Source organism: Camarhynchus parvulus, chromosome 3, assembly GCF_901933205.1.
Source record: "Camarhynchus parvulus chromosome 3, STF_HiC, whole genome shotgun sequence".
In the NCBI taxonomy this organism is placed as follows: domain Eukaryota; kingdom Metazoa; phylum Chordata; class Aves; order Passeriformes; family Thraupidae; genus Camarhynchus; species Camarhynchus parvulus.
In genome coordinates this window covers 1,800,903-1,825,264 of record NC_044573.1, presented here as the reverse complement: position 1 = coordinate 1,825,264, position 24,362 = coordinate 1,800,903, and positions in this window count along the sequence as shown.

The window sequence follows — 24,362 nt, the reverse complement described above, 5'->3', positions numbered from 1 at the left end:
TTTTGCTTTCCTCACAGGGTCTTTTTCCCAGCTTTTATCCACTTAGATATTCCAGAAGGTGTTCTGCATGAAAGGCAGGTTTTATAGTAGAGAAGTACTAATGCAGGGTGGAATGGAAGGCCACATCATTATTTTCTCTTTTTGTTGCTGGCTATTTAAATAAAAGGTATTTCCTTTTCAGAAATTATCATTGTTTGATAGTTATGAAAAGCAGAATAGTGCTGGGATGAGTCTCCTGTTCAGTCTTTGCTCTCTCCATTGTGCACCCCTGCACAAACCAAATGAAGCTGCAGGGTCTCTTTCCAGTTGGAAGAAGGCAAAGGAGAAAGTACTTTATTCCTGTTGTCTGTGGCTTCTTGGTAAAATGCCAGTTTTTGAAGAGTCCCAGACTTGCTCTGGGAACTCCTCTGGTAACCAAAGATGTAGAGGTGGTTTCTCTTGTATTCCAGGACTCTCCAGGTGTGTCCAAAGTATAAAACAGTCACTGATGCTGACGAGATATTCCTGCCAGCTCCTGTCCTTTCATCTGCAGCTGGTAAGGAACCTCCTTTGAAAAGTGTTATACTAGGAGAAAGTAAGTCTCTCTCAAGGATCAGTGCCACCACAGGGAAAGGAAATGGCTCATAACATGGGAGATCTCACATCTCCATCTCTTTCATCCCCTACCAGAAGCTCCACTTCAGCACCCCAGGTATCCTCTAATGCAGCGTGTAGTGTCTTGTACAAGGTTTCCCTAGATACTGTAACATGCCAGAGAAGCTTCAAGGTCTGTAGACCGAAGTCAAGATTACAGTTAGGGGTGGATTTCATACCCCAAACCCTCTGTGCTTGTGTGCAAGAGTCCCTGACATTTTGGTATCAAAGTTTTCTCGAGGAAAATACAGTAGGAATGCTTTTTCTCAATTTAACCCCTGATAAAAACTTTGCAGTTTCACCAACATTAATTGCATGTCTAAAGACAAAACATCAAATTGCTTCTTTGGTCTTTCCTACTTTTTCCTTTTATTAAAAAAATATCAGCAGGATATTACTGCATTTAAAAACACTGGAAATGTGGTTTTTTTTCTTTAAACCTTTTGGTAGAAGATATCTCTCACTTTCCTTCTAGTTGTGATCAATGTCTCATCTGCACTTGTGAGATGTTATCCAGTTCTAATCAGAGTAGGCATAAGGAGATGCTTGAAGCTGTCACAATGGCAGATATATCTGAAAAGCATTCCCTGAACAAACTCTGTGCAAGTTGGCAGTGGGGGAAGGGAAAGTAAAACTGAATTTTAAGCTGTTTGGGAGAGGCACTGTCATTATGTGCTGTATGCATTAAATGCAAACACAGAACAGGTTCAGGTCTGTGGCTGCTGCTCTTAGGTGTGACAGCAGTACAAATGAAATAATAAGATCAGGTAATCTTGGCTGGTCATTAACCCTGCACTAAATGCATGTTTCATTTACCAGGTAGGAGCGCTCAGGGACCTCAGCTAAAATTGGCACCTTATTGTGCTAAGCACACACAGACACCTAATTAAAGACAGTCCCTTTCAATGAAGTGTTTTTTGGTGTAGATGGGCAAGACAGATAAAGGGTGGAAGCATAATCAACCCTGTTCCACAGACAGGGAGCTGAGGAGCTCTGGTGTCCCAGGGCCTCTGCCGTGGGTTTGCTGTGCTGTCCTGGAGAATTGCTCTGGTCAGCAGGGTCTTACAGCCCAGCTCTGTGCTTCAGCCACAAGCCCAACATTCCCCTGCAGAAGGATGCACCAAGTTTCTTGTTGCTTAAATAGAATCCTCAATTTACGTGTTCCTTGTTCCTCTTTTAAAAAAAGCTTCCTGACCATTTTGGTTTCTCTCATCCTCTCGGTGTGTTAGTCATCATTTAAAATACACACAATGATTAAAATGAGTCTGATCATGTTCTAGTACAATATTTCAGGGTGGCTACTTGGTGTGACTCGCATTGAGGACATGAAATGCCAGAAGGACCAGTGCAATCAACAGCAAACCTCTGTGCCAGAACGAGTGGGTGGGGTCATGTGCCGTATACAAGGGATTCATAAATGTTTACTATAATTTGCTGCCTGATTATATTTGACCTCTGTGGGTTGGCACATGTACTGATTTATTGCATCCATGCTATCTTAATTACTAAGGACACAGCTGAGAGCTTTTTGAAATTAAAAGTGACTTATTTTCCTCAATTACTTAAGTGCAGAGGCTCAGGCACATAGGCAGCTGTATTTTTCTGTCAAGAGAATATATGATTTGTACAGCCAGTTACACTTGTTTGTGGTTCCCTGGACTCTGGGTATGTGCAGAGGCAGGCACTCAGAGCTGGCTCATAGGGATATGTTTACCAAGACTTAGCAAACTTTTCCTTCTCCCACTGCTGGTCCTGCTTACAAAATATTGCTCTTCCGAGTCTCAGCTGGAACTGGAAGGCAAAATGAGGAAAGTCTCTCAAAGGTTGCTCCCAGTGTTTTTCTAGCCCAGCTGGATGCAGGTATTATTGGAGACCTCATGAGAAGGATTATTCCAACAAAATTTTCACCCTGGCCTCATGAACTAGGGGATACAAACAACTTTTAAATAAGTATCCAAAGTTAAACTAGCTTAGCCAAAGTGAGACACTGAAGCTTTTGAGGCAGCCCTGCTAACAGTCATCGTTGGACCATTTTGAATGTGTGACACCAAGCAGCTATGTAGCAGGTCAGCAGGGATTCACTGGATTTTTTTTTTTCATAGTTCTCATGTTGAAAATGCCTCTGAACAACCATGTCAGACATTAGGAAATCTGGTTTTCTGTCAGCTATAGCCCTGTCTTGACTTTTGCAATTTGGGGAAAGATAATGAGAAGCTGTTTGTGATTTTAAGTTCTCTGTCTGGAACTTAAGACTTCCTCAAAGTGTCCACCTTTCAGAGGCCCTCTCAGTGTAGCCTCTAAAACTGAAGAGTCCAAATTGTTCTTACCTTTCTCTTAGTTACTGTTGCACTTCTGTGTGCAGAAAAGGTATATAACCATATCTAAGCATCTGAATTTGCAGAGTTGTTACCAGATTTATTCTTATTTCACATTAGTTGTGCTCATACATAACTCAGCTGCTGCTGGTGGCATTTTCTTCACATCAGGTAGCAGTGCAATGCAATGATTTTCATCATCTGGTTCCAGGATGCCAAAAATCCTCTGCAATATCCAAGACAAGTAAAATATTGTTGTAAACTCTAAACTGCTATAAGAAAGGTGGTAATTAATTTTCTTTAAATCTCCATGATACTTCCTCTCATGCTCATCTCAGGATTTAAAATGTATAGTGCAAACAGCAACTTCATACAGAAGTATGTTTCTGCCTTTAACAGATCACTTGTTGAGAAAACAGCTGAAATAAATCCAGGCTATTCCAGTCCTAAGTCTGCCTTCTTTTCCAGAGTGTAAGGCGGAAAGGGTAGCCTGAATTATCACTGTGTGTGAGCTGCTATGAATCCCATGGCTGCTGTAGGGCAAACCAGGCAGGCTGCAGGCAGGCAGGACCCCTCAGTCCAGCCTTCCAGCCCCCCTGGGAGTGCAGCACAGACAGGGGCACGGTCCCCTGCTCACCCACCGTGCCCCTACAGTGCAACAGGAGGTGTGATTGCAGAGCAGATAGCCAAATAACAGCCAGCTTTAATCTTCCCCAGGTTTGGGGCAGGCTGGACAAGCCTGCCTGGGATGCCATGTGCATATTCAACAGCTGCTGCCTGAACAGGGTGTTCTCCACTGCTTAAGGTACCCAAAGGAGCAGGACTGAAGCTGGTCAGTGAGTTGCTGATATGCCTTTGACTGCAAGGCTGCTGCAAATTGAGTTGTTCAAGTTCTCTGTCCTGAATTACTGCAGAGATGCTCCCATTGCTGTCCAAATCTCAAGTCTCATTGCTCTCTCTGCTGTGAGTCCTGAAGGACTTGCAGTTGGAATGTGCAGGGCATCTCTCTGTACAGGCAGGGTTGGATCTGACGGGGGAGTGACTTAATGGTCATGTCAGAAGGCCAAAATGATCTGGAAACAGACCAAATTGCCAGTCCAGATCCATAATAACAACAAAAAGCCATTTTCCCTAGATCAGGATCTGTTTATGGATATGTGTAATAAAAGGATATTAAATACATAAGGCCTGATCACAGAGGAGAGAAAAGCAGGGGGAAGGCAAAAAAGGCCTGGAAAGTTGAGACAAGAAGGGAGAGAAAACTGAAGCTGTTAAGAGGTAAACATGGATGACGCATCCTCAGGTACGCCTGGCTCAGGAGCTGTGTCTGGGACTGTGCAGTACCAGAGGAAGAAGGGAAGTATAAGGAGACAAAGCTTTCAAACAGGCCCCTGCAACAAGTCAGAACTAACCCCTGGAGAGAGGCTGGAGGGAAATCAGCCTCGTAGAGACCTAGAGAGCCAGTTAGTGAGAAGTTGTGTAATTAAACCCTGAGTCCAATGGCAGCAGAGTCCTGCATGAAATCATGATTCTACTGAAATCAGTGGCAAAAATCCCAGTGATGTCAGTGCAGCACCTCCTGGCATTTCCCCATAACAGTCTCTGCTGCTTCTGCTCATGAGCTCCAGGACTGTATGTGGTGCCATGTCTGCGTGGAGAGCAAAGGGCACTTATAGGTAGATGTGCACCAGAAACACTTTTTCAAAAATGTGGCTCTTTGATTAGGCATGTTTCTTTGAAAAGTCATCTTTGGGAAGTGCCACTGTCACATCAAAATATGTGAAATCTTGAAGAACAGTAACTTTTCAGCTGAAGAAGGTGTCCATCCTGGAAAATGTCATTCATCCCAAGAACCTGATGGGACACCAAAGACACCATTTTGAGCCCCAGTATTCAAGGACTGGCCAAAATACTGCAGTGATGTTCTAGCTCCATGTGAAATTGCACAGCGCAAACCCTCGTTCTGTTTTGTGAGCAGGGCAGAAGCTGAGCTCAGAGGCTTCCTTGGACAAAACTCTGTTTGTCCAGCTGCTGCATAGGAAAAATCAGCTTCTTCCCAGGATAAGCCTGCATCTTGCCACCTCTCAGAAGGTGTATTGTCACCTCTCCAAGGGTAACAGTATCTCGGGCTGAGTCCCTGGATGCAGGAATTGGACCGGGACCGACTGTGGCAGTCAGTAGAGGGGGGCAGAGAGCCGCACATGGAGCAGAGCCTGTGCTGGGCTTTGCAGCTTTGGGAGAAGTGGCCTTTTGAGCCTGCCGTGCTTTTACAGTGTTGGTCAGCGAGCAGAGACCCTGCGTGCTTGGATGGATGGAGAATAATAGTTCAACAAAGGAACATTGTTGGATAAATCTCACTTAAAATGAAGGCTGGTTTTGCAAACCAAATTCAAAGCCATGACAGGCAAGACTTCATTTTATCTGCTGCTAAAAGGAAGATGCTTAAGGGCCTGTCTCCAAAGGGAAAATACATGCTCACTTAATTGCATCTTTTCTGGTGAAGGGAGAGTTCATTATTATTACTATTTATTATTATTATTATTGTTAGACATATTAGAAAGAGCTGTGTGCTGTAATATCCTTCACTGCAACCACATTGATTAGCACTAACTGAGAATGCAGTATAATAGCAACAGGAGGCACACAGGACTCGTTTGGCCTGTCCTGGTTGTTCCTTAATTACGCATGTATAAAATAAGAGGTACAGCACCTGTGAAGATTCCCAGCACCTCCTGCTATGCTGAGGCAGGGGCTGCACTGCATGAGAGCTGTAACCAAATCCTGTGAGTGTGTTTACATTTTGTACTTACCAAATCTTCCCAAGTGGAATGCAGGGTCCGGTTTCAGCCAAGGAACTGTTAGCAGTGAGTGAGAGTTAATGGATCAATCTGCTGTCTCTTGTCAGTGCTTTTACTGTTGACTTCTGGAATGTGTTTGATGAAAAGAAAGCAACTTCTTGAGACAGAAGATACAGATGTAGCATGTTAAGGTTGGGACCTACATGAACAATAAAGCAATGTTATCAGTGCTTCGCTTCCCCTGTGCTGCTTGCCAAAACTGACAATAGAATAGCAGCAAAGCATTTCTTTTTTTAACTACCATAACTGTTTGTTAACCATTTGCTCTGATTCTCTTTGCAGACACAGTCAGATGTTGTGCTGGCGTTATAAGTGAAAAGTGCTGGATATTTTATCCATGTTGCACAGCCCCTTGCTGCTTTCTGTGCCCAGCGGAAGCTGAATTAAAATGGAATTTGTGGGACTGTTCAGCTGAACCTGTTGAACTTCTGTTCTAAACTTCTGAACAGAACTGTTGGCTTCCTGTGCTTTACATGTTGCCCACCAGCAGAATGCCCATGCACCACACCAATCCTATGGGATGACCCCTGTATCCCAGTGAGTCAGGCTGTGACCCAAATTGCAGTGTGATTTTGGGGCATGTGGGTTGCTCCCACCCAGCAAAATGGAGTGTTGTGTGGAGGGACCCAGGCTAGCTCCTGGGAATGCTGTGGTGAGGGCTATCCACAATCAGATTATATTCCATTCTCCAACACCAGGATATTGCTCCTCTCTCAGAGCCTGGGTGTTGGGGGTCATCTTAGATGTGCCTGCTTGGCACTGTGGATATCCCCGTGCTGTGTAGACATAACCACAGAGGCTGAAGCCCAGATCCATGGAGGTATTTAGGCTTTTAACTCTCACTGAAATGAGCAGGAGTTAAAAGCCTAAATACCTTTGGGGATTTGGGCCTAAGTGGCTTACAGAAAGCTGTGGCACAGCCGAGGCTCAGAGATTTTGACTCAGAGGCCAGTGCCTCCGATATGAAATCATTCTTCCTCTCTACATCTGGTAGCAGTTTGCATTCACATTTCCCAGCTCAGGCCATCAAAAATATGCCCATGCTTAGGACAGGAGGTGAAGAATAATTTAGGTAATTGAAACTACAGCAGGAATGTGGTTCTGTCAGAGGGCTGTTGCCTGACCTGGAATTTAACCAGACAAGTAGGGATTGGGGGAACTGCGCGCCAGCTCCCGCCTTTCAGGTGCGTGGAAGGCAGTCAGTTTCTCTGGAAGAAGGGCTATAAATAATTGAGCTTATGTGTCTGTTGAAAAGGAAGCCATATTGCTGGGAATGAAAGCAGGAGATGTGCCAAACACTTGCCTTGTTATCCACATGACTGTTTATCAGTTATAACTAGAGCTGAGCCAGTAATTCTTAATGGGTAATTCATATGATGAATATCTCCCCCTTACACTATGTGTGAATGGTGTATGAACCAGCCATTACTTTCAAATATTTATTTACTAGTCACAATTATTTGTTTAATACTGTGAATAATTCATGGTTTGTGTAATGTTTTCAGGCAGTTCTCTGAAAGTAGCCAATGCCCAGGCTATTTTCATTGGACAGGGAAGTAAATGTCGCCTTTTTATGATTACGCCAGTGTTAACTGAGGATAACTGGAAGTCAAAAGGCTGGATCCTTCACTGATGTAATTTGGCATAGCTCCATTTTTTTTCCATTGATTTCAAATGAGCAGTGTTAAGTCACACCAACTTACTTGAAGGCCCTGAAAAGAAGAATTGTATGAAGGAAGAATGACTCCCACACCATATTGTCCCAGGACTGGCTAAATGTACTGCATTTCACAGTCACATCTTTTCATTAACATTCTCATATGTATAAATTCAAAATTCACATTTGAAAATATCATTTTGTATGAATATCTCAGTTGCCTATTAGTGAGTAGCTTTGCAGTGAGTTATGCTTGTGTGATTGCACACACAAAGTGACGCTTTTTGCAGAAATAGTCCAAGTTAAGTTTTTATTTGCAGGGCAGTGGGGAAATTGTTTTGAGGACAAATCTGTGGCTTGTGTTGAGGTTAACCTGAAAAACTTCCTTGTTCAGTGTGCAGGACTTTTCAGTATTACTTTTACCATTACAAAATCTTCCCTTATATAAGTCTCACTGACGTCAGTGGAGCTTTGCCATTTGTGTTTGCCTTATCAGATTTCCAATCCTTAAAGCTATTTTAGAAGACATTTTTAAGCACCATCTCTGTGGTCCCCAGCTAATGATGGTAAAAGTAGAGCAAGGGGTTGTGTTGGATTGTGTCTCTCTGATTCTTGCACCACTTGCCTGTGTTCTCCAAGGGGTGTCTGCCAGAAGGATATGGAATACCTTGTGCCTTGTTTGTCTCCGGTATCTGACCCTTTCTGTTCCAGTTCCCTCCATTACAAAAGCAAATTATATGTAGTGATACCACAGGAGAACCAGGTTGGAATTAAAGGCTTGGTCCCTAAAAGCAGATTTGTAGGTAGTTTCTGTTTCCAGATTTCCAGAGCAGCACACCAGGCTTGCACTCAACATTACTTCAAATTTCCCAGCTAAATCTCTAAATTTCCCAGCTAAGTCTCTTTGGCATTTCTTATCTAGCTGTACAGAAAATATTGTAAATGCTGCCACTCAGATTGTCACCATGATGTGGCCATGGTCTTGGCTGCAGGATCCTTGTATTCACAGCAAAGGGATTGTTAACAGCACTTCACAGGGAGAAGTCCTGTGCTTTTCTTTCTTCACTATTTCCTCTCCACTGATGCTATAGCTCCTAGAAATGCAAAAGCATAGAGAAAAAAGTCACATTTCAGAAAGATCTGTTGCTTTTCTTGCTGGAGTAGCACAACTAATTTGAGTGTTAAAGAATCTACTCAGACTAAATGTCCAGGTGCACGTCATTGCTCACTACACGTAATTTACTAATGAGTGGATCCAGACAAACAAACTGAGGATCCAGCATGCCCTCTGGCTGCCTATAAAAATGAGGAAAGATAATGAAGTGGTGTGAATCAGGGCCTTTCTGTAGCAGTGAGGCATGAAAAAACTGGAACACAATAGCTTTTGCTGTGAGGTACCAAACACAATCTCAACAGTTCTGTACCCAAGCACAGGGGCAAGTCCATTTCACAAACCTTGAGAAACTTACATGGTTGGCTGTTTAATATTTTTCATGTCCCAGTTTCATGTTTCTAGATGTCTTCACTGTGAAATTTGTCTACGTTTGGGTTTTGAGCATGCAAAGGTAAGCGTCATTCTCAGAACGGCACAGCTCCTGACCTTTCTTTAATTACAGGCAAATGCAGGGGTTGATGGATATTGCCGTACTGTTGGTCTCCTCTGTTGAGTGAACATTAGTGAATGGCCTTCTGAGAAACAGTGGGGTCTTTGTAGCACAGCCTGCAGCTCACCAGGAACACACCTGACTACACCAAGCTCCTTTTAAGCAGAGGCCTGCACAGTGTCAAAGGAAAATGTTTTATTGTAAGTGTAGGGAAGAGCAGATGCATAGAAGAAAGGTCAAGGAAGAAGAGAACCAATTGACTGGCTAAAACAGAGCATCTTTGGGGATTCTTAGCAGAAAACCTCTTTGTCTTCCAACCACTGTGATGGTGCAACCTTCAGTCAGAAAGGACTGCTGTGACCTGAAAGATGTGGTGCCTTTTGTATCAAGTCCTTCCAGCCAGCTCAAAGGCAGTAGTTCTCCAGCCCTGTTCTGTCATTGTAGCTGTGTCCTGGGCTGTGATTCAGGGCTCAGCCCTGCAAACACTTGGTTTCCCTTTTGTGTTTGTTCTTGTATGACTCCCTCTTCCGAGACACAGTCCTCAGAGCTGCGGGGTTGTCAGATTTTCCCTGCTGGCACAGGCAGTGTGGGAGCCAGAGAGCTCACCCAGGCCACACAGGGGAGCTGGCTGCCCGCATGGGGGTGCAGCCACACCGTGTGCCACTGGCTGGGGACACTGTCCCCCCTTAGAGCTGCAGCAGGGTCCTGGTATGCTGGGCTATTTCAGCAGGACAGACATGTGTGCATGCCCTGTATGGAGATGCCTCTAAGGGGGACATTGGCATTAGCATTTCATTTGAGATAGCAGTGAGCTTCTGAAATGTCTCCCAGTGACCCCCTGAACTGCACATTTATGTCACAGAGCAGTCGTGGAGGACATCAGCAGGATTCCTCTGGGATGGCTTCAGGGCTGCACCCAGCCTGGACCAGCTCATGCTGGTTGCTGCTGCCATTAGGCCTCAGCTCTGAAGGACAGCAGGGAATGGAGGTGCCCTGTGTGGATGTCAGGCTCTTGGCACCGACTCTGTGTATCCATGTTCCTCTTGCTGTTACAGATGTGGCCAGAGATGCTGCAAGTCCCACCCAAGCACACTGACCTTCCTTCCCCTCCCCAGGGCCTTGCTCTTCATTTCTGACATGTATGTAAGACTTTTGGAAATCAGGTTTCCTTTGGTGAGACTCTCCACGTGCTTGCAGTGATTTCTTTATGCACACACCTTGGTGAATAGGGACTGGCAGGTGGGATAAGGCAGCTGCAAAGCTACGGGTGTGTAAGGGGCAAAGGGTGAATTTCCTTCTTTCCCCTGGTGTAGTATCTGATCACATCTCATGATAGTCCCCTTCCCATTACTTGCACTCACATAATTACCAGCCCCTGCTCTTTCGTGCTGCCTCTGGAGGCTGGCACTGTTGAAGCATGCAGTGCTTCCCTATGGACCCTCTGGGGCAAAGATAGGAAGAAACACTGAAATTAAATGTAGGTGGGGTAGCAATGATAATTATGTTGGATCATAACTTCCACTGATCTAATTAATGCCACCTAAGTTGTGGCTTGTGCAACTGCTTTGATTTATTGGTGATATCCACAGTTGGCAGAGTGATGTTTTTGCAGAGGGCCCATGGCTCTGATACACAGAGTGATAGAAGCTGGATTTCATGAACATTGTGTGGTACAGTTACAGTCAGAAAGGTGCCTGTTCAGGATGCTCTTTAGAGGCACTGGAAACTGGGGATGCAGATAGGATTAATCAAACAGGCTGTCTGGCCCAATTAACCTCCTTCCAGCCCAAATCCCTCACACTGCTCTCAAAACGGCCTTTTCCTGCTGAATGTGGCAGAACAAGCTCTAGGTGTTTTCCAGCATTAAGTGACAGTAAAAGATGACTCTCACCTAAGTTCCAGTTTATGTATTTGTTTTATTGCTCAGGATATGTCTGGATTTTACAGCTGAGTATGTCAGGAATTTAGTTACAAGTTGAAACCGCTTTATAATGCGTGGCTATAAAGATCAAAGGTTGCAAAACCAACCTTGGAGAGCCAGGTCCTGCTCTTCCAAGGCTCATCAATCACGGCTTAGTTCTGGCCCATCTCACATGATCTTACATCGTGTACTGTCATTTGGACAAGTGTTTATCCATAGCATTAGACCAGAGACTCCAACAACTCTTAGGCTAAGTATTGCCATTGGTCCCTGACAACATTTTCCTGCTTTTTATTTACCTGCTATCTCTTTTTCCTCCTCTGATTTTTTTCTTTGTCTCAAAGTTGATAATTTTAGGTATGTGTTTCTGCTAGTGGCACACTGGGAATTCTCAGTTGTTCCAGCTGGAAAAAAATCAAGATCAATATAAGATCAAGATAAAGATCTTTCCTGGTTCCCTCTGGCTATTTGCTGAAGACCATTACGTTTGCATTTACTGAAGTTCAGTGACGCTCTGCCAGCCCATGAAGCCAAAATAAGGCAGGAGAAACCAAATTAAAGGTTTTATCAGTGAGTCTGACCATAGTCTGCTATCAGACAGGTCACTAAGGGAAGAGTGAACCAGACTTTCTGCACCACTGCTGTCAGTCTGTGCTGGGGCACTGGACAAGTCACATTAATTTTGGTTTCCCACCTTTGCTTTTCTTTCAGTTGTGAACCCCTTGAGTAAGGGCCAGTTCTTTACATATTGGGGCACCCACAGTCTTAAGAGACTCCTCTTTCACTGTAGTAGAAAAAATTATCTTTGTGCAATTTATCATGCCAACTTTGCCTGGGAAAACTGGAACGCTTATTGTAAGTTTTTCTATGAAAGATTCCTTGGTGGGAGATACAGGAAGAACTGGTAGGCACTGGGATCACTGGCAATTCTGGGTTTGGGATCTTCCTGAGTTAATTTATCCCCAGAAGATGAATTCTGTCAAAAACATTAAAAAAATTACTTTTGTCTCAAATAAAATGTATTGGGCTATCTAAACCAGAACATTTAATTTATTATTTTTAAAAGCTGTTTAGTGGCTTCTTAGATGAAAAAAATCATAATTTCTCCAGTGATATCTCAATTAAATGTTTCAATAAAAATGAGCATGGGTGTATTAGATCTAACAGTAAAACATAGCTGTTAACTTTGGGTTTTAGTTTTGCCTACTTAGGTGATGGAGTCAATGGGATAAAATGTACTTTAGTATTTTTGAGACCTAAAAGTTTTCCCTGCTTCTGTTCCTGAATGAACTTTGTGGAACCCCAAGGAGTCAATTGAGTATATAGTCAGTTGTCATTTAAGTTACAGGCTTAGAAATGAGAATCAGTCTGAGTGTCTGTTCAAATAACTCATTTGTTTCCTTTCTGAAGTGGCTCTTTCTGCAGTCCCAGCCCAGTTTTCTCACCCCATCCTGCCCATTGCTCCCAAGGATTGCTGGGAAGAATAATGAGGAATGTAATTTGCTTGTTATTGTGGCTGTCATTGTCATGGCTGGAGGGTCAGAGTCCCATTTGACAGTGAAAAGACAGATTTTAAGTAATTGCTGAGTCTAGGTATTTTTTTTTTACTGTCTTGTCTTTGGATATGTGAGAAAATCTTAAAGGATCGAGCCTTAATTTTTGAAGGTGCCTGAGAAAATAGTCTCAGGCAGAAGTGCTTCCTGTTCTACTTTGTGCCTTTGAGGGTGCAAGAAAGTTGCATCAAAAGGAAAGCAGAAAAAAACCCAAACCAAAACAGGGAAGCACAGTTTTATTATCATTCTGAAGAAGCATTTTTATGCAAATGCATGTAACAGTTAAAATAAAGCTCATGTTATGTTGCCTTTGACTTTTGTAACTGCTGGGGTGTGACAGGATTCAAACTTTTCATGGCATGCCAAAAATATTTCTTAACATAAAGGTACTTTGCCTAGCTAATGTTATTATGTCCATTACTCACAGGGATTCCGTCTTGTCCTGGACTTTGTCTTATTCCCATATTTACTGCTAGGAGGAGATGGGGTTGATACCAGAGTTCTGGTGTTTCTTGCTGCTGCTGCTCACCCCTGGAGAGCCTGCCAGAGGTTTCACGGGGAAGGAGGACAAGAATCTGCCTTGCTCGAGGGTTGGGAATGACAGGAGTTCCTGGTAGAGCTGGAGGTAGAGGGAGGATTTGGGCTGGTGGCTGCTGCAGACCTGGGGCAGAGGCTGGGTGAATCATGCTGGATGGATCCCCTGTGGGCCCTTGAGCTGTATTTCCATCTGGAAGGATCCCTGGGGATGAACTGAGTCAACACTGGCTTAGACTGGGGTCTGGCTTTTGTAGGTTTGTGTAGGTCCTCAGGAATAAAGTCATGGCAGGGTCTGGAACTGGTGAGGGAATAAGGCTACGTTTGGCAGCAGTGGGATCCTCTGCTTGGGTTTTCACCTAGGGCCCTTTGGGATTGCAGATTGAATTTGGCTGCTTTTGTTGAGGATTAGGTTGTCAGCATTGGATGGAAATTTCAAAGATAGGCAGCAAGAAGTCCTTTAACCTGCAAGAGGGCAAAGTTGTTTCTCCCCATTGGTGCCCATCACTTCTGAGGGAGCCATTTTTCCATCCTCTGGAGGCAGAGCCTGGAGGTTTGGGTCACAGCGCCCGTGAGCACAGCTCCACGTGGATGCACTGCTCCCTGAGCTGGGCAGGGGTATGGGCAGCTGCAGAGACCCAGAGCCTCGAGTTGATTCGATCTGTACCTGCCTCCCTAACTACGCCTGGCTTCCTCTGACCCAAATTACCTAACTCAGCTGGAATTTCCTTCCTCATATTCCTGCCCTTACATCTCTGCACTCACCTGCTGTATTTTACTGGCTGCAGTGGGGAGGTGGGGAAACTGTGCGCCAACACCGAGCCCACCTCTGCCCTTCTCCCCGCCTGCCTTGGAGACACACTGTGTAAATGGAATTTTTAACTTCAAACGTTTCAATTACAGCAGGAAATGTCAGGCCGACAGAGTGCGACTGTTCCAGGTTTCCCATAAGGAATACTCCCACCCCTGCTATTTACCCAGATGGAAAAAACAACCTCCGATGGTATTTTTTTAAGTTCTCAGGTAAACGGAGCTGAATGGTATCATCACATACACGGCAGGCTTTCTGCAGGAGATGAAAAAGTGTAAATCATAGCACAGGGTGCAGAGCCTTCACAGTGCCTTTTTCATGGAAGAAAATCCTGGGATATGGGCTAAATGGGATGGGGGCTGTTCGAGGGACAGCTTAGCCCCCGGCAAGTCAGCAGCCTCAGGGAAAGAGGAGCAACATGGAAACGTTACTCTTGGATCAGGAGATCCTACAGAGGGCAGGAAACATTATGCTGGAGAAGCTGGGTTATGGGAGAGCCTTCCAGGAGACACAGGGGGTGCGTGCAATGACCAGGAGAGCTGTGCACCTTCCAGAAGAGCCTGGCTCTGCCTCCTTGGTGCTCTCTCAGGAATAAGGTCTCCTATTCATCTTTTCTTCTAGAGGCTGAACCAACCTAATTCTCTCAGCCCCTCCTCTGTCACCATGAGCTCCAAGTCCTGATCACCTTGGTTGCTTTCTCCTTAATCCATCGAGAAAACATATCTGCAACATGTTTTGCAGGTCACTAGACTCAGCTTTTGTTGGAGGAAATGTAAGGCCTTTACTGTGGCCTCAGAGATCCCCACTGGTGTTGGCATTGCTCCATAGCACAGAAATGCACTGCTGGGATGGGTGATCCAGCTCCTCACTCCCTGCACTCCTGCAGGGACTCCATCATTTGCCTCCAGCAGGAGCAGGTCATGTTTTAATGACAGCGTGGGATCATCTTGGACATACTGGTTCCTGGAATCGCAACTGGGGCTTCCAAAAAAGCCTGGAGAGCTTCAGTGGTCAAATTAAATCAGTGAATGTAGGAAGGAATTTGGCACTTAACTCACCTGGCTCTTCAGGATAATTCAGTATATCCCAAAAACAAGCTCAGTCAGAGTATTGTCCAGCAGAAAAGTTGTTGCTGTTGAGTGTTCAGAAGTGTTTAGGATTTGTAAATGGCTCAGCAAACTGCTTCCCAATGGGAAGTGTGTGTCTTCATGTGTGCTGAGTGCTCAGGTTGCTACTCATCCACAGGAGGGAGATTTTGTGGAAGGGGGGTTGCTAATGTCCTGTGAAGCCTCCTTGTGTTCCTCTGCAGGACAGCACAAATCAGCACAGTACAATGTGCTCTGCAGACATGGGGCTGCAGTGCTTCTGGTTAGGGCAAGTGGGAACACAAGAATTTAATTCTGTAGAAAATGGTGAGGTTTCAAATGTGCTTTTATTTGATAGGAATATGAAATGTTTCTTGAAATGAAAATTACATGGATGGAGAACGTTTTAAAAAACAGCCTTTTGTTTGTTGGTTAAAGAATTCACCCAGGCAGAGGGACCTGAGCACTGAACTTGCGGCCCTTGATCAAAGAGAGCAGGAATTTTTCCTGATGTCTTGTGAGTGAGCCTGGGTAGTGAAGAGAGCTCTATCCTCAGCAGGACTCAGGGATTTCTGGGATGGGTTGCAGCACTACTTGGAGAGATGAAAAGGGAACAGAGCTACGTGGCAGGAAGCAGATCCAGCCATGGCTTCATCCATGGGCACCATCCTTGGCAACTCAGCTCAGCTCTGGCCCACGTGACACTGGGACGACCCTCTAATGAATAGAGGAGCAGGAAGAAGGATGTGAGATAGGGTGGGAGAAGGCATTCTCTGAAATCTTTATCTCCAAATATAAGTTTAATAGATGTCAAGGGTGCTTGTTTGTCTTTTCTTTTTTGAAGAAGCTTATTAGCTATGGGAAAAAAATATAGAGCTGTTCCCCATGATGTAAATCTGTAGAGATTTAAATTAATGGGAGAAATTTGCAGCTTGTGTAAACAGGCATGGCTCTGTGGAGTCACAAGAAATTATACTAGCTGAGGATACAGCCCATCATTTTTAATAGTTTTGTTCTTCCACATAAGAGAAGGCAAGGAAATGGGGGATGTAACGGAAAAAATGAAGGAAAAAAACACAGCACGGAATTTACGAAGTCTTGGCCATCACTTTCCTCAGCCTCTACATGGAAAACATCGGCATGGTACAGAGCACTTTGATGTCTGCCTTACAAATCTGGGCTCTCCTACCCTGGGAATGGCACATTCACAGGGCACTGCCTCCCTGATGGCAGCTACCCTCACTGGGAACAGGTGAGCTGAGTATTGCCAGGAGCAGCTGAACATGCAGCACCTGCCGATCCTAGCGAGCTCATTCTGCTGGGCTGTAAATAGAAAATATGGAAAGGGTCACAATTATTGTTCCTTTGGAGATATTAAAGTTTAGAAGCTGCCTCTAATGGCTGATGTATAGTAGTAGAGTGTGATCTTTCCGTGGAAAGTTGGTGGCTCCTACAAGGTAAGCCTTGTGTGGGTGAAATAAATACCGTGTTTCTCTCAGGAGCTAATGAAGGTTGTTTGGTCATGCATTAGAACTGTGCAGCTTTCTGATTTCAGAGATCTGCTGGGTGAACCACTGAGCAGGACTGCAGGAGACCAGCAGAGCTATTTGCAAAGATCCCTGTTGGGCTTTATGTCTCTCCCTGTAGGAGCCTGGCTGACCAGTTCTGTGCCAAACCTTTGTGCTGGAGCAGCAGCTCCTGTGCATGTGGTGGTCTTCATGCTCTCGTTGCTTTTGGAGGTGCAGGAGCACCAGCAGGTTCCCTGTCCTAGGCTCAGTCATAAAATGCAGCTCAGAACAAGGCAAAACGTGAGGGCAGGAACACAAGGCCAGCTGTGTGTGCAAAACAACCGCACTTTTCTTTGTCGCAGCCACTCAGCATCTGAGCACTCACCTGGGATGGAATTCCTCGGGATGTAGGTGGACAGGGACAGCTGATGAGAAGCTAAATGGCCTTTGCAGCTGCCTGGGAGTGATACTGATCTCATCCTAAGGGAGGTATCTGCTGTAGGCCAGGTGATTTTCTTCCCAGAAGTGCCTACTCACTCCATTAACTCTGGTGGGAGGTGAATGTGGCTGAGCAGATGTAGATACCAGATTGTTGGGATTTGGGTTAGAAAAATACCCCATCCTTTGCTGCAAGGCAAGTGGTGGTGAGGCTGGCTCCTGGGGAACAGCAGCAGGTCAGTGAGCAAAGGGTCAGTCAGACAAACCTGCCTGAAGGCCTCTGACCTCCTTCCAGCCCAGCAAGAAACAGAGTGGTGCCTTTGGAAAACTGGCCCTGGAATAATCAGTTATCTTTCACCAGCTGCCAAGACAAGGTGTGACTTTGTTTCTAGGTTGTCTTTGGAGACAGTTGTGTTGGAAAAAGCAAAGACAGCATTTTGTGTGGCAGGAAGTGGCCAGCACTGGACAATTTGTGAAAAGTCCTGTTTTCTGAGCCTGGCCAAGCCCAGTCTCTCCAGTGGAGACAAACTCAGCAATGACATCAGTGATGATGTGCATTAGATGTCAGTAAAGCAACTGAGCACTTTGGATGGACTTGCCCTTGAAAAAGAATGTTCCCTTTCTATCTGATACACAGATCCTTTGCCCTGGATGTGCAGGTCTGTGCACCTCACTTCTTCCACATGCTGACATCACTGAAACTCCACACTGGGACAGGAGCAATTCATGGGTAGTGAGACGCATCACAGAGATAAGGGCTCTGGACTAATTGTGGAGGAAAATTCCCCATCCTGCTCCTAGGCCACTGTTTAATTTTGTGTTACATAGCAGGAGAGGATGATTCTGTGATTTATCCTCCTCTGAAATCACTGAGTTCCCTCTATGGCTATACTTGCCATACCAATATGAGTCATTTAGGGAGTTCAATTAGTAACTTATGAAACAAATTAGTGTGATATTAAAGGCCTGATACAGTGATGTACTTCTGAACTGATCTGATTAAGGACTTGCAATGCAAACTATTGTATCTGATAATAAAAAAGCAAACTGATTCATTCAAAAGAAAATATTCATATTCTGAGGTTACCATCCTCTGCCAGGAATGTGGTACTGGAGCAGGACTAGCTCTGCACAGTGCCAGTGAGCAAAGGAGAAGGGTTTTTTTATGGGAATGGCAATAGCTTGTCGGTTGCAATTAGGGATCTAGGAGTCGAGGTCACATTTTTTGTGTACCTGTGAAATCCTGAACAAGTTTAAGGCTGTATCTGGACTGCATTTGGACCAGAGGATCCCAGAGCTCATCACTACAGATGAGTTGGCTTTAAATTCCAGATTTTGGGTGCCAGGTGCACTTATACCATCACACAAAGGAATGCATATGTTGTACAGTGGAAATACCCTCTGCTCTTGGTGAACCTCCCACTAAGAGCCCTCCTGATCCTGAGTTTGGAGAGGGACAATGAATATACAGGAGGGGAGGGGAGGGGAGAAGAGAGGTGCAGTTGATTCCTCAGTACATGTGGCCAAAGCTTTCCTTCCTCCAGGTTGCCTGGCTTAGTTATGGGTGCAATCTGGTGTGTGTTCCAGTTGGAGCCAGACCTCCAAAGAGGTCCTGTGCTCAGCTCATCCTCAGGGCAATGTTGAGACTTAGGGCCCAAGCAGCAGCCAGGCTAGCAGCCAGAAATATGGACAAAAAGCAGGCAAGTCACAGGGCTGGGCACACCAACTGGATCTCACTTGCTGCATGGTGATGTGGAAATAGCCTTGGATTATATTTTAAAACTATTTAGCCCTGACCCACATTGCAGTGAAGTCAATGTGATGTTGACAGTGACTAAAATGGCTCTGGAACAGGCTTGCAATGTTACCAGTGCCTTCAAATACTTCCTTCACCTGTAGGATGAAAGTCCTTCTCCCGAGTCAATGGGCCTCCTTACTTCTTCCTCCCCTCTCAGTTTCCATGGGCCCCTAGCATGGGAAACAGCCTTATTCATCTTTGTATTTCCATGTCTCTGAATCAGGCAGGTTCTGGGTATATTCCACATAGAAGCCTGTTATCTTTTCAAATGGCAAAAAAGAGGGGATTTTTCCATAGTCACATAGTTTTTCCACAGAAATGTATTCATGAGAGTTAAACTTGCCCAAACTATGTTAATGTATGTGGTTGGCTTCTGTGCCAATTTTCATTGTGAATAAGACGCAAAATAAAAGGGCTCTTGTGTCTCCCTTTCCTCCTCCTTGAATCCCTCCCATAATTTTTGAGTTCATAAGCCCATTTTGTATGTGAATCAGATCAGGAGAGGAAAGGCAGGGGGATTACTTTTCCTTTTAAACTGTGCCTTTGCTTCAAGCTACTGATAGACACATGGAAGTTATGACTGAAACAAGGGGTTGATACAATGGGGCTGCATCTTAGACTCGGTGTAAATTGGGATGACTCCACTTATCCTGAACAAAACTTCCTGATTTACACCAAAGGAGGTCACAGCCTTAGTTCTTTAGCTGTGTTCATTGCTGCCTTGTTATTCCAAGGCATTTTCCTCTGACAAGAGAAATGGTGTCTCTTTTTAATGCAGATGTCTGACTTGAGCTTGACAATCTCCTTCCAGAGCGTGCCTGGTGGGTCAGCCCAGCACACACAGCACATGGGCTGAGTTCAGGCAGCTCTGTAGCCAGATGGCTATGAAACATTCATAATACAAGCTGTAGCTATTATGAGCCATTTCTCTTTGGTGCATGTCCTGACAAGCTGCTGTTATTAAGTTTCAGTGTATTTCTGTTAATGTTACCTACCTATTTTCATTCCTGTGTGCTGTCACACGGAGCTGGTTGGCGTGGTCTTGGGAACTGGGCTTCAAGGCTCCTCCCTGTGAAAGTTGCCAGCTCATTTATTTGTTTCTTTCCAGTGGTTCAAGCTGGTGCGTTATTCAGAAACTTCTGAAAGAGCGGGGTTGGGTAAACCTCTGATTCAGTTCGTTTGAAAGCACCCTTGAAGTCCTCCTCCACATCTTGCCCTCCTGTGGCTCTGAAATAGGCTTGACGAGGCTCATTTGGAGCCCGTTCCTGAGAAACCATCGGCGCTGCTGTTGGAAAGGTTCCTCAGCTTGAAGGTCCCTGTCCTCACTTGCAGAGCTGGGATATTTCTAGTTTAGGCCCTGGCTCTCCCTGGTTTCCTTTTCACATGGCAGTAGTCAAGTTGCATCAAAGTGCACAAAAGTGCAATCTTGAGATTGGCTTCAGATTTTAATACATAGACTGGGTGAATGTTGCCTTCTGGTTTTTGCATTAGAGGCACTCAGCTCTTATTCACAGAGGATAAAAACTGACTTTAAATCAGAGATGAGGTCCTTTGGTATGAAAATTATTTTTGTGGAAAGTCACCATGTGTAGTACTACTCACTATAAAATTGTAAGAGTTGGCCAGGCTGGAGAAATCAGACAACATCTGGTATTTGAAGGAATTATTCATGATACGAGGAGAGCCTTTTGCTCCTGTGCAGCTGAATATGTAGCAGGCAGATCTAAATTACAATTTGTGAATGTTTTGCTACAGTGGTGTGTGCAGGACCCTGACAGGGTGGGTGAGGCAAAAATAAGGTCTCTGACAGATCTGGGTGTCTCTCATTTCAGCTGCTGCTTTCTGGGGAGGAAGGGACAGCAGTGAATGCTCAGCAGTTGTTTTGTGATGGGTAGCCTGAGAAATTTCCATCACAGTTCCCATCTGCTCAGGTGGACCTGTGTTCTCCTTTCCCAGCCTGTGAAGGGAGACAAAATGTCTGGCAGACAACAAATAAATTATTTCAGAAACTCTGTCCAAGTGCTTTTCACCACGGCGCTTGACTACCCAGTCCTGCAGACTTCCTTCCCTTGGCCTTGGCCCTAACCTCAGATGCTCCCATCCTTCCCTGGGGGGGTCCTTGTCTCCCATCTCTCATGGTGGTACCAAGGTCAGCCAGGTGTTCATCTACAGAAATCCATGTCTCAGGCCCTGCTGCAGACTCTGAGCTGCACCAGGGAAGTGGCCTGGGATCCCTGCTTACCCATCCACCTCTGCGTGTTCAGGAGCTGTGGCAAGGCTTTGTTTATGGTGTGTTTTCCCAGCTGCAAAGGGAGAGGGGGTTCCTTTGCAGTTGTATGTAAATTGTTGTGGAAATGGAGAGCAATAACACTCTCATTTTGAGAATTGTCACGAATGCTTGGTTTTGAGGCCAATCATTCAGCTCCTGCTATCTCTAGGAATCAAGATGTTTATCTGTCTAAATGATTGCAGTGTGTCTCAGGTATTTGAAGGTGGTTCTTCCTATCTGTGGGGGAAAAAAATTAAAATAATCAATCTTTGTTTCCCAAACTATCAAAAGCTTATTAGCCTCCAGCAGATCTTTTTATCTGCAAGGAATAAAGCAGATATGTCCAGACCCTCAGCCTGTATAAATCAGTTTAATGCCCTTTGCCCATTATTTTTTCTCATGCAATATCTCTCAAGAGGGATTTAGGCAATGTTTAAGCATCTTCTTGTTTTCCTGTGTCTGGTGTAAGGCTTAACAGAGCTACCATTAGCCCTGGCTTTTGGAGAGCTTGCATCCGATGCTACCCAGGTCTCCAGGGCCTGCAGATTGGAGGAGGAAGGATGTGACTCATTTGCCAAGCAAGACAATTTCTTTGAAGGGTCAGTGGAGAAATGTGAGCTCAAAAGGTGAAGGAGAAGGTGGTGGAGCTGAGTTCAGGTGACCCCAGATGCCAACATCATGCATCCATGTGCCTCTCAGATCACTGCAAGGATGGGGCAGCTTTATCTGTTGTTTAGGCAGAGCTTCACCTAAGGCAGTGGGTGCCCTGGAGGGCTGCTAAAGGTTTAAGACTTCCCACTTTTCCAGTTGAATTCACTGGTGCTCTGGCCAAGTGGAATATGTCACCAAAAAAATCTGATTGCTACATGAAATCAGAATTTTTATTCCTCCCAAAATAAAGCCCACAATTTGTACTTGCAGTTGGTTAGATTGACTGGGGGACATCGAGTTGAAAATTATAATGTTCATAAGAGACAGAGACCCTCTGCCCAGAGGGAAACCTGCCTGACTCAGCCCTGACCCCTCTGGCAGCTCCAGCTCCACTGAGTACCTGTGTGCCCCCTGCCTAAAGGCCAGGGCAAATCCTCATGGACCCACAGGCAGTTTCCTTGTGCATGGGGCTATCAAATCAAAGCGTGGTGACCCTTCTGGCCAAGAAGGTCAAGTTGCTGCAATTCTCCCCCACACTTCTTCCTTTTTTATTTTAAGGGTGTGGTATATTTTGTAAGTTTTGTGTTTATCAAGAAGTTGATTGTGTAAATAAAATTGTGGCCTTGTGTGCCAAATAGCTGGGCTATGGTTTCCTGGAGGGGAGCCAGGGCGGTGTGTGGGAGCGTGCCAGTGTTGATACGTTCACTTTGCTGAGGAATGGGACTGTGTGGAGCATGGAGGGAGGACACTTCCAGCCTGGCTGCTTAACCCTTCCCTGGGCCCCCTCTCCAAGCCTGCTCTGGGCTTCCCCCAGCAGGGCTGCACAAACACTGGGAGCATTCACCAGGGCTGAGGCTCTCCTGGAATTGCCTGGAGCCTGGCCAGGTCAACAGGGACTTCGCAAGGCTCAGGATCCCACCCAGATTCCCCTCCCCCAGCGGGAGCCCGGTGTTTCCTTCAGCAAAGGCTCCAACACAGACCTCAAAGGGGCCTCTGAGAGAGGCCAGGTCAGGCACGTGCCTGGGGATGCCAGGGCAGGGAGAAGGGCCTTGGGCTAAATGAGAATCAACTCCCTGACTGTAATGACTTTATTCCCTATTTACTACTCAGTGCTATCCAAAGTTTATCCGATTCCTATCCTGCAGAGGCAGCCAGAAGTTTTCTCCAGTGGCTGTTCAAATAGGAGTGGAATCACCAAACAGTTTCAGAGTATTTTCAGCAGGAAGATTACTAGGAGGCTTTGGGAACACCAGAATTGGTGTTCCCAACACGCTCTGGTTGCTTCTTTTGTTACTTTTCCCCTACAAATCACACAGTCCCCATCTCAGAGCAGCTCATATCTCCTTCCTCTCATCCTTAGGTCATTACATTCTGGAAGTATTTAAAACAAATGAATGCAGAAAATGTAACTTCTTGTTTTCCACCAAAAAGGAATTAGTGAGTCGGCTCCTTCTGCAGACAAAGCAAATGTGCCAAGGATGCAGGAAAGGACTTCATTTTGCCAAGCAGCAGGGAGTGGAGTTAGCTGTGTTACAGTGGGGAGGGGGCGGGGAGCCTCCATGCCCGGGGAATTCTTACAACTCAGACAAAAATAGTGACTTCCATTATTTACCTACCTAAGCCGGAAACCTGCTTGCATTTCAGGCATTTATTGTAATTCCTCACATAGCTGGGGATGATAAGCTCTGCTAACTAGTCATTGCATGCTGCCTGAAAATGATAGTTAATGTACACCGGCTACCCAAACAACCTTCTTCTTTAACCCTTTCAAACTTGCTGCCTTTGGGGCTTTGTGTTTTCTCAGATAATATTGCTGCTAATCAGCCTGGCCTCAACCCTCTGTCTTCATAAAATTCTGTTTAATGGAACACTTTGATCGCAGCCTAATCTATATGAGAGACTTCTCAGAGCAGTTCACACATCTGAGATACAGTGACAGTTATGTTTCAGATTTCAAAGGAATCAAAGGGAGCCATTTGGCCGACTTCCACTAAATGTCACCAAGATTTGGATGCATAACTCCTTGAGTAGGCTGGGTACTCTGGTTTTAGCCTATTAGTGATCCTGAGCTGTAGCCTGTTGCAGAAAAGGAATTCTTTTCTTTGTGCACTCTTTGGTGGCATCTAGGCCCAAATGCCAAGGTGGAATGTGTCACCTCTCAGGGAAGATACAGGGGAGGAAGCATCCGCCCAAGGCTTGGAGTTTCAGCAAGGGGAGCTTGCCTGTATCCGTCTGTGCGTGTATCCATGTGTCCCTGCAGCCATCCCTCCTCACTGCAGCTGGCATGGATGTCCCAGGTGCAGGGGTGTGCCTGGCTGTCCCCAGTGTCCCATGCCAGGGGTTTGTCCCATTGGCAGTGTGCTCAGTTGTCCCCAGTGTCCCGTCCCAGGCAGGCTGTCCTGTTGGTGTCCCCAGTGTCCCATCCCAGAGGTCTGTCCTGTTGGTGTCCCCAGTGTCCCATCCCAGGGGTCTGTCCCGTTGGCAGTGAGCAGCGTGTGCTGCCTGGCCACTGCACGGCACCAAGCCCTAGACCTGAGATCCCCACTCAAGTGCCTGATGGAAACATCTCCTAATCTCAATTTGTGGGGGAAAGGAGAGGAAGTTTGCAGCAGGGCTCCTGCCCAGAGCTGTTTGTGGCAGGATGGGGCATCCCATGGCTCCCAGCAGGCCATTGTTCCCGGCAGGGATTTGGCAGCCTCAGAGATACAAGGTGCATGTTGATGTTTG